The sequence below is a fragment of the Mytilus edulis genome, chromosome 3 (assembly GCF_963676685.1).
Source record: "Mytilus edulis chromosome 3, xbMytEdul2.2, whole genome shotgun sequence".
NCBI classification, from domain to species: domain Eukaryota; kingdom Metazoa; phylum Mollusca; class Bivalvia; order Mytilida; family Mytilidae; genus Mytilus; species Mytilus edulis.
Genome location: NC_092346.1, coordinates 40,166,639 through 40,180,995, shown reverse-complemented (window position 1 = coordinate 40,180,995; position 14,357 = coordinate 40,166,639).

Here is a 14,357-nt window from a genome sequence, read left to right as displayed (position 1 = left end):
GGAAATTTTTGGTGCAGTTTCCATGGCAACATAGTAGTTCCAATGATTGCCAAAATCATCCAAAACCAGTATATGGCTGGCACCTACATTGTATCAAAATATGATGATTCTGAGTTCAAGCATCTCCAAATTATTCACAAAAACCAAAAACTGAAATTTTTCACAATTGTTCCGTTTCCATGGAAACGGCAGCCATTTTTTATGGTCTTAGACCCACCTGCACCCCGAAATTTTTTGTTCCACCTTATAGTGAACTATCATTAAGATTGGTTCCATTTTACACCAAAAAACCTGCCGGACAAAATAGGTGGAAGTATAATAATAATAATACAGAAAAAGAAACAGAGGAAAAGCAATATGTCACCCGACATTGTCGATCGGGTGACATAACTAGATTTGTAATTGCTAGCAATAACGGATGGCACCCTCGTCCCCCCATTGCCAGGAAAAAGGCAGCCATTTTGAAATTTCCAAAGTCAAAGAGCGTATCTACACATGGAAATGATGATTTTTGTAAAGTTTTATTAAGTTTGGAGCATTTTGAAATTTTTGACTTTTTAGTCATTTCCATGGTTACGGCGGCCATTTTGAAATTTCTAACTCCAAAATGCAATTCTGCCCATGCCAGTTATCATTTCTGTAAAGTTTCATCTAGTTTGCAGCATTTTGAATTTTTTGAATTTTTTTGTATTTCTACTGTTTCCATGGTTACAGTAGATAATTCCAAAATTCTAAAAGCAGGCATTACATTGCCATATGTCATGTTATATATCAATACAGTTTCATTGATCTCTATGCATTATTCTTAAAGAAAATGCAGCTTTGATGTATTTGTCCATAGGCTCAATGTTAAACATTTGCCCTGTTTCCATGACAATGGCGGCCATTTTGGAATTTCTAAATATTGTCTTGACATCTAGGCATACCAAGGAACATTTCAATAAAGTTTCATCCAGCTAGGTCTAAAAATGAAAGATTTAGAATTTTGAAATTTTTTCACTTTTTTGCAGTTTCCATGGAAACGGCGGCCATTTAAAAAAATTCCAGAGTCAGATGCACAACTTCACATGGGGGTCCTCATTATGTTATAGTTCCAACATTATTGGATCACTCAATTCTTAGAAACACGATGGACAAAATGTGTGGAAGAATAATAAAAATAAGAAAAAAAAGAAACGTAGAATAACAATACGTCACCCCAACTCCGTTGAGGGTGCCATAACTAGAATTGCCATTGCAAGCAATAGCGGATGTCACCCTTCCCCCAATTGCCACTAAGTTGCAGCCATTTCAGAATCGTTTAACAGTGAATGCACATATATGCATGGCAATACATCTTTCTGTAAATTTTCAGTACATTCACAGCATTTTAAAAATTTCACATTTCTTCCGTTTCCATGGCAATGGCAGCCATTTTGAAAATTTCAAAGCCAAAAGCCTCATCATTACTTGTCAGTTAACAATAATATCAAGTTTTATTAAGTTCAAAGCATTTTGAGAAGTTTTGACTTTTTTGCAGTTTCCATGGCAACGGTGGCCATTTTGGAAATTCCAAAGTCAAAAGTCTCATCCAGACTTGGCAGTCAACAATAATATTAAGCTTCATCAATTTTGGAGCATATTGAAATTTTTGAAATATTTGATCCTGTATCCATGGTAACAGAAGAGTTCCAATGATTGTCAAAATCATTCAAAAGCTGTATATAGTGGACAACTATATGGTGTAAAAATTTGAAGATTTCAAGTTCTAGCATACCAAAATTATTTACCAAACCCTGAGGTTTTTAGAGCATTTTGACACTTATGCACTGTTTCCATGGTAACGGCAGACATTTTGGAAATTCCAATGCCAAATTACGCATCTACCAAAGTTGCTCATCGTTACTATGAAGTTTCAAAAAATTTGGAGCATTTTGAAATTTTTGAAATTTTTGGGGTAGTTTCCATGGCAACATAGTGGTTCCAATGATTGCCAATATCATCCAAAACCAATATATGGCTGGCACCTACATTGTGATAAAATATGATGATTCTGAGTTTAAGCATCTCTAAATTATTCACAAAACCAAAAACTGGAATTTTTCACAATTGTTCCGTTTCCATGGAAACGGCAGCCATTTTTTATGGTCTTAGACCCTACTGCAACCCGAAATTTTGTGTTCCTCCTTATAGTGAATTATCATTAAGATTGGTTCCATTTTACTCCAAAAAACCTGTCGGACAAAAAAAGGTGGAAGAATAATAATAATAACAAAGAAACATAAGAAAAGCAATATGTCACCCGACATTGTCGATCGGGTGACATAACTAGATTTGTAATTGCTAGCAATAACGGATGGCACCCTCGTCCCCCCATTGCCAGGCGAGCGGCAGCCATTTTGGAAATTCCAAAGTCAAAGAGTGCATCTACACCTGCAAGTTATCATTTTTGCAAAATTTCATTAAGTTTGGAGCATTTTGAAATTTTGGACAATTTTGCTGTTTCCATGGTTACGGCGGCCATTTTGGAAATTCCAACTTCAAAATGCAACTCCGCACATGCTAGTCACTATTCCTGTAAAGTTTCATCCAGTTTGCAGCACTTATTTTTTTTTGGAAATTTTGAACATTTGTGCTGCAACCATGGTTACAGTAGATAATTCCAAAATTCTAAAAGCGTACATCTCATTGCCACATGTCATGTTATATGTCAGTACAGTTTCATTTACTTTGATGCACTACTCTCTGAGAAAATGCTGATTTTATGCATTTTTCCATAGGGTCAATGCAAAACTTGGCCCTAGTTTCCATGACAACGGCGGCCATTTTGAACTATCCAAATATTGTCTTGACATCTTGGCTTACTGGAGAACATTTTCATAAAGTTTCATCCAGTTGGATCTTATAACGAAAGAGTTAGAATTTTTGATATTTTACCTGTTTCCATGGTAACGGCAGCCATTTTGAAAATTCCAAAGTCAAACTGGAAATCAGCACATGCCAGTTACCATTCCTGTGGAGTTTCTTCCAGTTTGGACCACTTTGATTTTTTTCGCATTTGTGCTGTTTCCATGGAAACGGCGGCCATTTTTTACCATTCCATAGCAAGGTGCACAACTTCAAATGGGGGTCCTCATTATGTTATAGTTCCAACAATATTGAATCACTCAATTCTTAGAAACACGATGGACAAAATGTATGGAAGAATAATAAAAATAACTAGATTTGCCATTGCAAGCAATAGCGGATGGCACCCTTCCCCCATTGCCAGGCCAGCGGCAGCAATTTAGAAATTTATTTGCTGTTTCCATGGCAACGGCGGCCATTTTGAAAATTCCAAACTCAAAAGTCAAGTCTACATAAGCTAGGCAACATTTGTTATAAGTTTCATTAAATTTGAAGCATTTTGAAGTTTTTCATATTTTTGCTGTTTCCATGGTAACGGCGGCCATTTTTAATATTCCAAAGTCAAACCCCCGCTGCAATTTTTTCCCTCCATAATCATATACCATTTAATGTCTCTAGAATAAATTTAACATTCATGTTCTGGAAAGTTCTGTGAAAATTCAAAGTTTTGACCTTTTTGCATTGTTTCCATGGTAATAACAGCTATTTTGGAAATTCCAACTCCAAATGCCACATCTTCCAATGTTGCTCATCGTTACTGTGAAGTTTCGTGAAGTTTGGAGCATTTTGAGATTTTTGAAATTTTTGGTGTAGTTCCCATGGCGACATAGTAGTTCCAATGAGTGCCAAAATCATCCAACACCTGTATATAGTGGGCACCTACATTGTATTAAAATATGATGATTCTGAGTTAAAGCATTACCATACAGTTCACCGAAACTAAAAACTGTATTTTTTCACATTTGTTCTGTTTCCATGGTAACGGCAGCCATTTTTTACCATTCCAATGTCTCTTGCACAACTTCACATGGCGGTTCATATTATGGTATAGTTCCATCAACATGGGTTTGACCAATTCCGAGAAATAGTATGGACAAAATGTGTGGAAGAATAAAAATAATAATAAAAAGAAAAAAAAGAAACGTAGAATAACAATATGTCACCCCAACTCCGTTGAGGGTGCCATAACTAGAATTGCCATTGCAAGCAATAGCGGATGTCACCCTTCCCCTATTGCCACTAACCGGCAGCCATTTCAAAATGGTTTAACAGTGAATGCACATATATGCATGGCAATACATCTTTCTGTAAATTTACAGTACATTGAGAGCATTCTAAAAAAATTCACATTTCTGCTGTTTCCATGGCAACGGCAGCCATTTTGAAAATTTGGAAGTCAAAAGTCTCATCTGTACTTGGCAGTTAACAATAATATCAAGTTACATTAAGTTCAAAGCATTTTGAGAAATTTTGACATTTTTGCAGTTTCCATGGCAACGGTGGCCATTTTGGAAATTCCAAAGTCAAAAGTCTCATCCAGACTTGCCAGTCAACTATCATATTAAGTTTCATCAATTTTGGAGCATTTTGAAATTTTTGAAACATTTGATCCTGTATCCATGGTAACAGAGTAGTTCCAATGATTGTCATAATCATTCAAAACCTGTATATAGTGGACAACTATATTGTATAAAAATTTGATGATTTTAAGTTCAAGCATACCAAAGTTATTCACCAAACCCGGAAGTTTTTGGAGCATTTTGACCTTTTTGCATTGTTTCCATGGAAACGGCAGACATTTTGGAAATTCCAACGCCAATTTCCACATCTACCAAAGTTGCTCATCGTTATGCTAGAATTTCAAAAATTTTGAAGCATTTTCATATTTTTGAAATTTTTGGTGTAGTATCCATGGCAACATAGTAGTTCCAATGATTGCCAAAATCATCCCAAACCAGTATATGGGTGGCACCTTCATTGTATTAAAATATGATGATTCTGAGTTTAAGCATCTCCAAATTATTCCAAAAAAACAAAAAGTGGAATTTTCACAATTGTTCCGTTTCCATAGAAACGGCAGCCATTTTTTCTGGTCTTAGACCCTACTGCAACCCGCAATTTTGTGTTCCCTATTATACTTAACTATCATTAAGATTGGTTCCATTGGCTCCGAGAAAAGTGGCGGACAAAATAGTTGGAAGAATAATAATAATAACAAAGAAACAGAGGAAAAGCAATATGTCACCCGACATTGTCGATCGGGTGACATAACTAGATTTGCCATTGCAAGCAATAGCGGATGGCACCCTGCCCATATTGACACTAAACTGCAGCTATTTTTGTCAGTTAATGCACATAACGAAATAACAACAGATTTATCTGTAAATTTTGTGGAAGTTTTGTGCATTTATTTAATTTGACATCCTCATATTGGTGAAAGGAACAATGTATTCACTGTTATTCCAACCTTTATAAGATGGTGAAGTGTATACAAAGACAAAGGTCACCGAAAACCCTATTTACATCAAAATTGAGTACGTTGAGATCCACTGGGTACTGATTGCAGTGAAGACGTTAGAAAATAGTTTCAAAAATCATATTTACATTTCAAACCTTGATTTGGTAAAGAGAACAATTAAATTTCATTTATTAAACCAGTCGTTTAAACATGGTAAAATAAAGCCATCAGAAAAGAACATTATTTACATCAAAAAGAAGTACGAATATTGGTTTAATTCTGAACATGGTAATAATATAAGGAAATTAAAACGAAATCATTATTTACATCCCGTATCTCGTTTTGGAGAAGAGAACAATGTATTCATTGTGCATCCTCTCGTTAAAAAATGGTGAAGTATATACAAAGGTAATCGAAAACATTATTTACATCAAAGGTACGTACAATGGGATCCACTGGGTAATGAACGCAATGAAGACGTTGGAAAATAGATTCAAAAATGATATTTACGGACTAAACCTTGATTTTGTAAAGAGAACAATTCATTCATTTATCAATGCAGTCGTTTTAACATGGTACAATATAGCCATAAGAAAAGAACATTATTTACATCAAAGGGAAGTACGAATATATTGGTTTCCTTCGGAACATGGTAAAAACTTAAGGAAATGAAAACGAAATCATTATTTACATCCCGTTCAGGACGTCAAATAATTAACAATAAATAAAACAGGTAGGTACTGTAACAGATGCTGTCTAACATGACGGCAGAGAAAAATTGAACTGCTTCTTGAAAATTAGGGTATATTTGACAGGAACAGAAATTTTTCTTGGTTCTTTGTAGCTTTACAACATGTATTACATATTTCATGCATAATCAGGACGTGAAATAATTAACAATAAATAAAACAGGTAGGTACTGTAACAGATGCCGTCTTACATGACGACAGAGACAAATTGAACTGCTACTTGAAAATTAGGGCATATTTGATAGGAACAGAAATTTTGCTTGGTTCTTTGTAGCTTTACAACATGTTTTACATATTTCATGCATGTTCAGGAAATGAAATAATCAACAATAAATAAAACAGGTAGGTACGTATACTGTAACAGATGCCGTCTTACATGACGACAGAGACAAATTGAACTGCTACTTGAAAATTAGAATATATATAATGACCGGACATGACTGTGTGTGTAGCATCTAGAGCAGAAAAAAGAGACAAAAAAGAGGCATACTTCAGACATCTTTAACAGTTGTTACTAGGGTTCAAAATGTACCAAGAGTGTGGCCTGTATCTACACTTAGTCATCGGATAAGGCATCCCCATTTGAGCAAACGTGGCTGCGTACTTGTACATCCCGATCAGTAAAATCGACGCCGCATTTAGACAAGGGTGTACTTACTGCCAGTCGGTAAAAGACATGCAATGACCACATTTCTATAACCCAGTCACTCCATGGGATAGAAGTAATATGAAATGTAACGTGTACAATTAGAGCAGCAATTGAGACAGAAAAGGCTATCATCCGGAGGAGCAAGAAAGACTGAGGGTAGATGATTGATTGATTATTTCTTTGTAGCTTTACAACATGTTTTACATATTTCATGTATGTTCAGGTCGTCAAATAGTTAACAATAAATAAAATAAATAAAACAGGTAGGTACTGTAACAGATGCCGTCTTACATGCCGGCAGAGAAAAATTGAACTGCTACTTAAAAAATTAGGGTATATTTGATAGGAACAGAAATTTTTCTTGGTTCTTTGTAGCTTTACAACATGTTTTACATATTTCATGCATAATCAGGACGTGAAATAATCAACAATAAATAAAACAGGTAGGTACTGTAACAGATGCCGTCTTACATGACGGCAGAGAAAAATTGAACTGCTACTTGAAAATTAGAATATATATAATGACCGGACATGACTGTGTGTGTAGCATCTAGAGCAGAAAAAAGAGACAAGAAAGAGGCATAGTTCAGACATCTTTAACAGTTCTTACTAGGGTTAAAAATGTACCAAGAGTGTGGCCTGTATCTACACTAAGTCATCGGATTAAGCATCCCCATTTGAGCAAACGTGGCTGCGTACTTGTACATCCCAATCAGTAAAATCGACGTCGCATTTAGACAAGGGTGTACTGCCGGTCGGTAAAAGACATGCAATGATCACATTTCTATAACCCAGTCACTCCATGTGATAGAGGAAATATGGGGACGAAGTCCCCAAATATGGTAGAAAAATCAATAAAAAAAAATAAAAAAAACATTCGGGAAAATTTTCATTATACTAATGAGCTCAAAATTGTTAACTTTTTTATGATCTACTTCCGGTTCCTGTTTTCCCCGCATTCGCGCAGAAATCTACGTCCGTTTCCGGTCTTGTTTGCCTGAGACTTTGAATAAAACGATATTTATCAGTCTAACGCAGCTGAAATTTTAAAAAAATAGGCAGGACAGGAGTTTTGAGTAAACAAAAAAGTCGGATGAGACACTTGCAAAAAAAAAAAATTTACAATTTATGTAAAAAAAAGTCCGGATAAACTAAAAAAAAAAAAAAGCAGGACCGGATAGAGTGAAAAATAAAAAGGCAGGACAGAGATTACAAATAAAAGAAAATGCAGGACAACATTTTTCATCCTAGCCCCCCCGCCCCCATAAAAATCAAATGGTAGCTCCCTAAGAAAGGACCTCAATAAAAAATCATTTTTAAACATTGTTTGTTATAAAATGGTTACGGCGGCCATTTTGTAAATTTCAACATCAAGAAGCAACCTTGCCTATGCCAGTTACCATTTCTGTAAAGTTTCATCCATTTTTCAGCACTTTAATTTTTTTTAAATTTTGAACATTTTTACTGTTACCATGGTTACATTGACTAATTCCAAAATTTTAAAAGCAGACATCTCATTGCTACATGTCATGCTATATACCAATACAATTTCATTTACATTAGCGAAATATTCTCTATGAAAATGCAGATTTTATGTATTTTCCCTTAGGGTCAATGCAAAACTTGCCCCCAGTTTCCATGACAACGGCGGCCATTTTGGACTGTCCAATTACTGTCTTGACATCTTGGCATACTGGGTAACATTTTGATAAAGTTTCATCCAAATGGGTCTTATAACGAAAGAGTTAGAATTTTTGATACTTTAGCTGTTTCCATGGTAACGGTGACGATTTTGGAAATTCCAAAGTCAAGTAGGAAAATTGCATATGCCAATCAACATTTGTGCGAAAATTCATGAAGTTTTGGGCATACTGATGTTTTTGGATATTTTGCTGTTTCCATGGTAACGGTGGCCATCTTGAAAATGCCATACCCCGATTGCAAATCTGCACATGCTGGTTAACATTCTGGTACAGTTCCGTAACATTTGATTCATCCAGTTCCAAGATATAAGCTGGACAAAAAAAGTGGTAGAAAATAACGGATGGCACCCTTCCCCAATTGCCAGGTGAGCAGCAGCCATTTTGGAAATTCCTAAGTCAAAGACCCCATCTAAAGTTGTCTATTAACATTTCTGTAAAGTTTCGTCAACTTTGGAGCATTTTGAAATTTTTGAAAATAATTGCCAGGTGAGCAGCAGCCATTTTGGAAATTCCTAAGTCAAAGACCCCATCTAAAGTTGTCTATTTACATTTCTGTAAAGTTTCGTCAACTTTGGAGCATTTTGAAATTTTTGAAATTTTGCAGTTTCCATGGTTACGGCGGCCATTTTGGAAATTCCAAAGACAAATACCATTTCTGTATATGCCAGTCAATATTTGTGTGAAGTTTGAATCATTTTTGGGCATTTTAGTTTTTTTACATTTTTGCTGTTTCCATGGCAACGGTGGCCATCTTGAAAATGCCATACCCCGATTGCATTCCTAAGTCAAAGACCCCATCTAAAGTTGTCTATTAACAGTTCTGTAAAGTTTCGTCAACTTTGGAGCACTTTGAAAATTTTGCAGTTTCCATGGTTACGGCGGCCATTTTGGAAATTCCAAAGACAAATACCATTTCTGTATATGCCAGTCAATATTTGTGTGAAGTTTGAATCATTTTTGAGCATTTTAGTTTTTTTTACATTTTTGCTGTTTCCATGGCAACGGTGGCCATCTTGAAAATGCCATACCCCGATTGCAAATCTGCACATGCCGGTTAACATTCTGGTATAGTCCCATGACCATTGGTTCATCCAGTTCCAAGATATAAGCTGGACAAAAAAAGTGGAAGAATAAATAAAAATAATAAGAAAAAAAGAAACGTAGAATAACAATACGTCACCCCAACTCCGTTGAGGGTGCCATAACTAGATTTGTAATTGCTAGCAATAACGGATGGCACCCTTCCCCCATTGCCAGGTGAGCGGCAGCCAGTTTGAAAATTCCAAAGTCAAATAGTGCATCTACAGATGTCCAGTAACATTTTTGCAAAGTTTCATTAAGTTTGGAGCATTTTGAAATTTTGGATATTTTTGATGTTTCCATGGTAACGGCGGCCATTTTGAAAATTCCAAACTCAAAAGTCAAGTCTTCATAAGCTAGGCAACATTTGTTATAAGTTTCATTAAATTTAAAGCATTTTGAAGTTTTTCATATTTTTGCTGTTTCCATGGTAACGGCGGCCATTTTTAATATTCCAAAGTCAAACCCCCACTGCAATTTTTTCCCTCCATAATCATATACCATTTAATGTCTCTAGAATAAATTTAACATTGATGTTCTGGAATGTTCTGTGAAAATTCAAAGTTTTGACCTTTTTGCATTGTTTCCAAGGTAACAACAGATATTTTGAAAATTCCAACGCCAAATTCCACATCTTCCAATGTTGCTCATCGTTACTGTGAAGTTTCATTAAGTTTTGAGCATTTTGATATTTTTGAAATTTTTGGTGTAGTTTCCATGGCAACATAGTAGTTCCAATGAGTGTCAAAATCATCCAACACCTGTATATAGTGGGCACCTACATTGTATTAAAATATAATGTTTCTGAGTTAAAGCATATCCAAACAGTTCACCAAAACAAAAAACAGGATTTTTTCACATTTGTTCTGTTTCCATGGAAACGGTAGCCATCTTGAACAATTCCATGCTTACTGCAACTCTGCACATGGGGGTCCTTACTATAGAAGAGTTCCATCAACATTGGTCCATTGGATTTCGAGAAATCACCTGGACAAAATTTGTTGCAAGAAGAAAAATAATAATAAGAAAAAAAAGAAACGTAGAATAACAATACGTCACCCCAACTCCGTTGAGGGTGCCATAACTAGATTTGTAATTGCTAGCAATAACGGATGGCACCCTCGTCCCCCCATTGCCAGGCGAGCGGCAGCCATTTTGAAAATTCCAAAGTCAAAGAGTGCATCTACACATGCAAGTCATCATTTTTGTAAAATTTCACTAAGTTTGGAGCAATTTGAAATTTTGGACAATTTTGTTGTTTCCATGGTTACGGCGGCCATTTTGGAAATTCCAACTTCAAAATGAAACTCTGCACATGTCAGTTACTATTCCTTTAAAGTTTCATGCAGTTTGCAGCACTTTATTTTTTTTTGGAAATTTTGAACATTTGTGCTGCAACCATGGTTACAGTAGATAATTCCAAAATTCTAAAAGCAGTTATCTCATTGCCACATGTCATGCTATATATCAATACAGTTTCATTAGCTTTGGTGCACTACTCTTTGAGAAAATGCTGATTTTATGCATTTTCCCATAGGGTCAATGTTAAACTTGTCCCCAGTTTCCATGACAACGGCGGCCATTTTGGAGTTTCCAGATATTGTCTTGGCATCTTGGCATACTGGGTAACATTTGTATAAAGTTTCATCCAGTTGTGTCTTATAACGACAGAGTTAGAATTTTTGATATTTTAGCTGTTTCCATGGTAACGGTAGCCATTTTGAAAATTCCAAGATCAAAATGCAGCTCAAGCCATGCCTGTTAATATTTAAGTGAAGTTTCGTGCAGTTTGGAACACTTTGAATATTTTCGGATTTTTGCTGTTTCCATGGAAACGGCAGCCATTTTGACCATTCCAAAGTCAGGTGCACAACTTCACATGCTGGTGCACATTTTGGTATACCTCCATCAACATTGGTCAACTCAATTCCAAGAAACTGCGTGGACAAAATGTGTGGAAGAAGAATAAGGAAAACTAGATTTGTAATTGCTAGCAATAACGGATGGCACCCTCGTCCTCCCATTGCCAGGCGATCGGCAGCCATTTTAAAATTCCAAAGTCAAAGAGTGCATCTACACATGCAAGTTATCATTTTTGTTAAATTTCATTAAGTTTGGAGCATTTTGAAATTTTGGACAATTTTGCTGTTTCCATGGTTACGGCGGCCATTTTGGAAATTCCAACTTCAAAATGAAAGTCTGCACATGTCAGTTACTATTCCTGTAAAGTTTCATGCAGTTTGAAGCACTTTTTTTTTTTTTGGAAATTTTGAACATTTGTGCTGCAACCATGGTTACAGTAGATAATATCAAAATTCTAAAAGCAGACATCTCATTGCCATATGTCATGTTATATATCAATACAGTTTCATTTACTTTGGTGCAATACTCTCTGAGGAAATGCTGATTTTATGCATTTTTCCATAGGGTCAATGTTAAACTTGTCCCCAGTTTCCATGACAACGGCGGCCATTATGGAGTTTCCAAATATCGTCTTGGCATCTTGGCATACTTGGTAACATTTTCATTAAGTTTCATCCAGTTGGGTCATATAACGACAGAGTTAGAATTTTTGATATTTTAGCTGTTTCCATGGTAACGGTAGCCATTTTGAAAATTCCAAGATCAAAATGCAGCTCAAGCCATGCCTGTTACTATTTAAGTGAAGTTTCGTCCAGTTTGGAACACTTTGAATATTTTCGGTTTTTTGCTGTTTCCATGGAAACGGCAGCCATTTTGACCATTCCAAAGTCAGGTGCACAACTTCACATGCTGGTGCACATTGTGGTATAGTTCCATCAACATTGATGAACTCAATTCCAAGAAACTGCGTGGACAAAATGTGTGGAAGAAGAATAAGGAAAAAAAGAATCGATGAATAACAATACGTCACCCCAACTCCGTTGAGGGTGCCATAACTAGATTTGTAATTGCTAGCAATAACGGATGGCACCCTCGTCCCCCCATTGCCATGCGAGCGGCAGCCATTTTGGAAATTCCAAAGTGAAAGAGTGCATCTACACCTGCAAGTTATCATTTTTGCAAAATTTCATTAAGTTTGGAGCATTTTGAAATTTTGGACAATTTTGCTGTTTCCATGGTTACGGCGGCCATTTTGGAAATTCCAACTTCAAAATGCAACTCCGCACATGTCAGTCACTATTCCTGTAAAGTTTCATCCAGTTTGCAGCACTTAATTTTTTTTTGACATTTTGAACATTTGTGCTGCAACCATGGTTACAGTAGATAATTCCAAAATTCTAAAAGCAGACATCTCATTGTCACATGTCATGTTATATATCACTATAGTTTATTTACTTTGGTGCACTACTCTCTGTGAAAATGCTGATTTTATGCATTTTTCCATAGGGTCAATGCAAAACTTGGCCCCAGTTTCCATGACAACGGCGGCCATTTTGAACTATCAAAATATTGTCTTGACATCTTGGCATACTGGAGAACATTTTCATAAAGTTTCATCCTGTTGGATCTTATAACGAAAGAGTTAGAACTTTTGATATTTTAGCTGTTTCCATGGTAACGGCAGCCATTTTGAAAATTCCAAAGTCAAACTGGAAATCAGCACATGCTAGTTAACATTCCTGTGGAGTTTCTTCCAGTTTGGACCACTTTGATTTTTTTCGCATTTGTGCTGTTTCCATGGAAACGGCGGCCATTTTTTACCATTCCATAGCAAGGTGCACAACTTCAGATGGTGGTCCTCATTATAGTAGAGTTCCATCAACATTGGTCCATAGGATTCCAAGAACTCGCGCGGACAAAATGTGTGGAAGAAAAATAAGAAAAACTAGATTTGTAATTGCTAGCAATAACGGATGGCACCCTTCCCCCATTGCCAGGTGAGCGGCAGCCATTTTGAAAATTCCAAAGTCAAAGACTGCATCTACAGATGTTTATGAACATTGTTGTAAAGTTTCTTTAATTTTGGAGCATTTTGAATTTTTTGAAATTTTTGGTATTTCCATGGTAACGGGTACCATTTCCAAAATTCCAAAGACAGGTGCCACATTGGTACATGCCATGTTACATATCTATAAAGTTTCATTGGGATCGATGCTATATTCTTCAAGAAAATGTAGCTTTTATGTGTTTTCCCATATGGTCAATGTTTAACTTTCGCCCTGTTTCCATGACAATGGCGGCCATTTTGGAACCTCTTGATATTGCATGCACATCTAGGCATATCAGGTAACACTTCCACAAAGTTTCATCCACTTGGGTCTTATAATGAAGAATTTTGAATTTTGAAAATTTTTCACATTTTTGCTGTTTCCATGGAAACGGCAGCCATCTTGAACCATTCCATGGTGCCTGCAACTCTTCACCTAAGGGTCCTTAATATAAAAGAGTTCCATCAACTTTGGTCCAATGGATTTCCATAAAACTCCTGGACAAAATGTGTGGAAAAAAAATAATAAAAATAATAAGAAAAAAAAAGAAACGTAGAATAACAATACGTCACCCCAACTCCGTTGAGGGTGCCATAACTAGATTTGTAATTGCTAGCAATAACGGATGGCACCCTTCCCCCATTGCCAGGTGAGCGACAGCCATTTTGAAAAATCCAAAGTCAAAGAGCGCTTTTGCACATGTTTATTAACATTGTTGTAAAATTTCATCTCGTTTGGAGCATTTTGAAATTTTTGAATTTTTTGCTGTTTCCATGGTAACAGTTACCATTTCCAAAATTCCAAAGACAGGTCCAACATTGGTACATGCCATGTTACATATCTATAAAGTTTCATTGGGATTGATGCTATATTCTTCAAGAAAATGTAGCTTGTACGTGTTTTCCCATATAGTCAATGTTA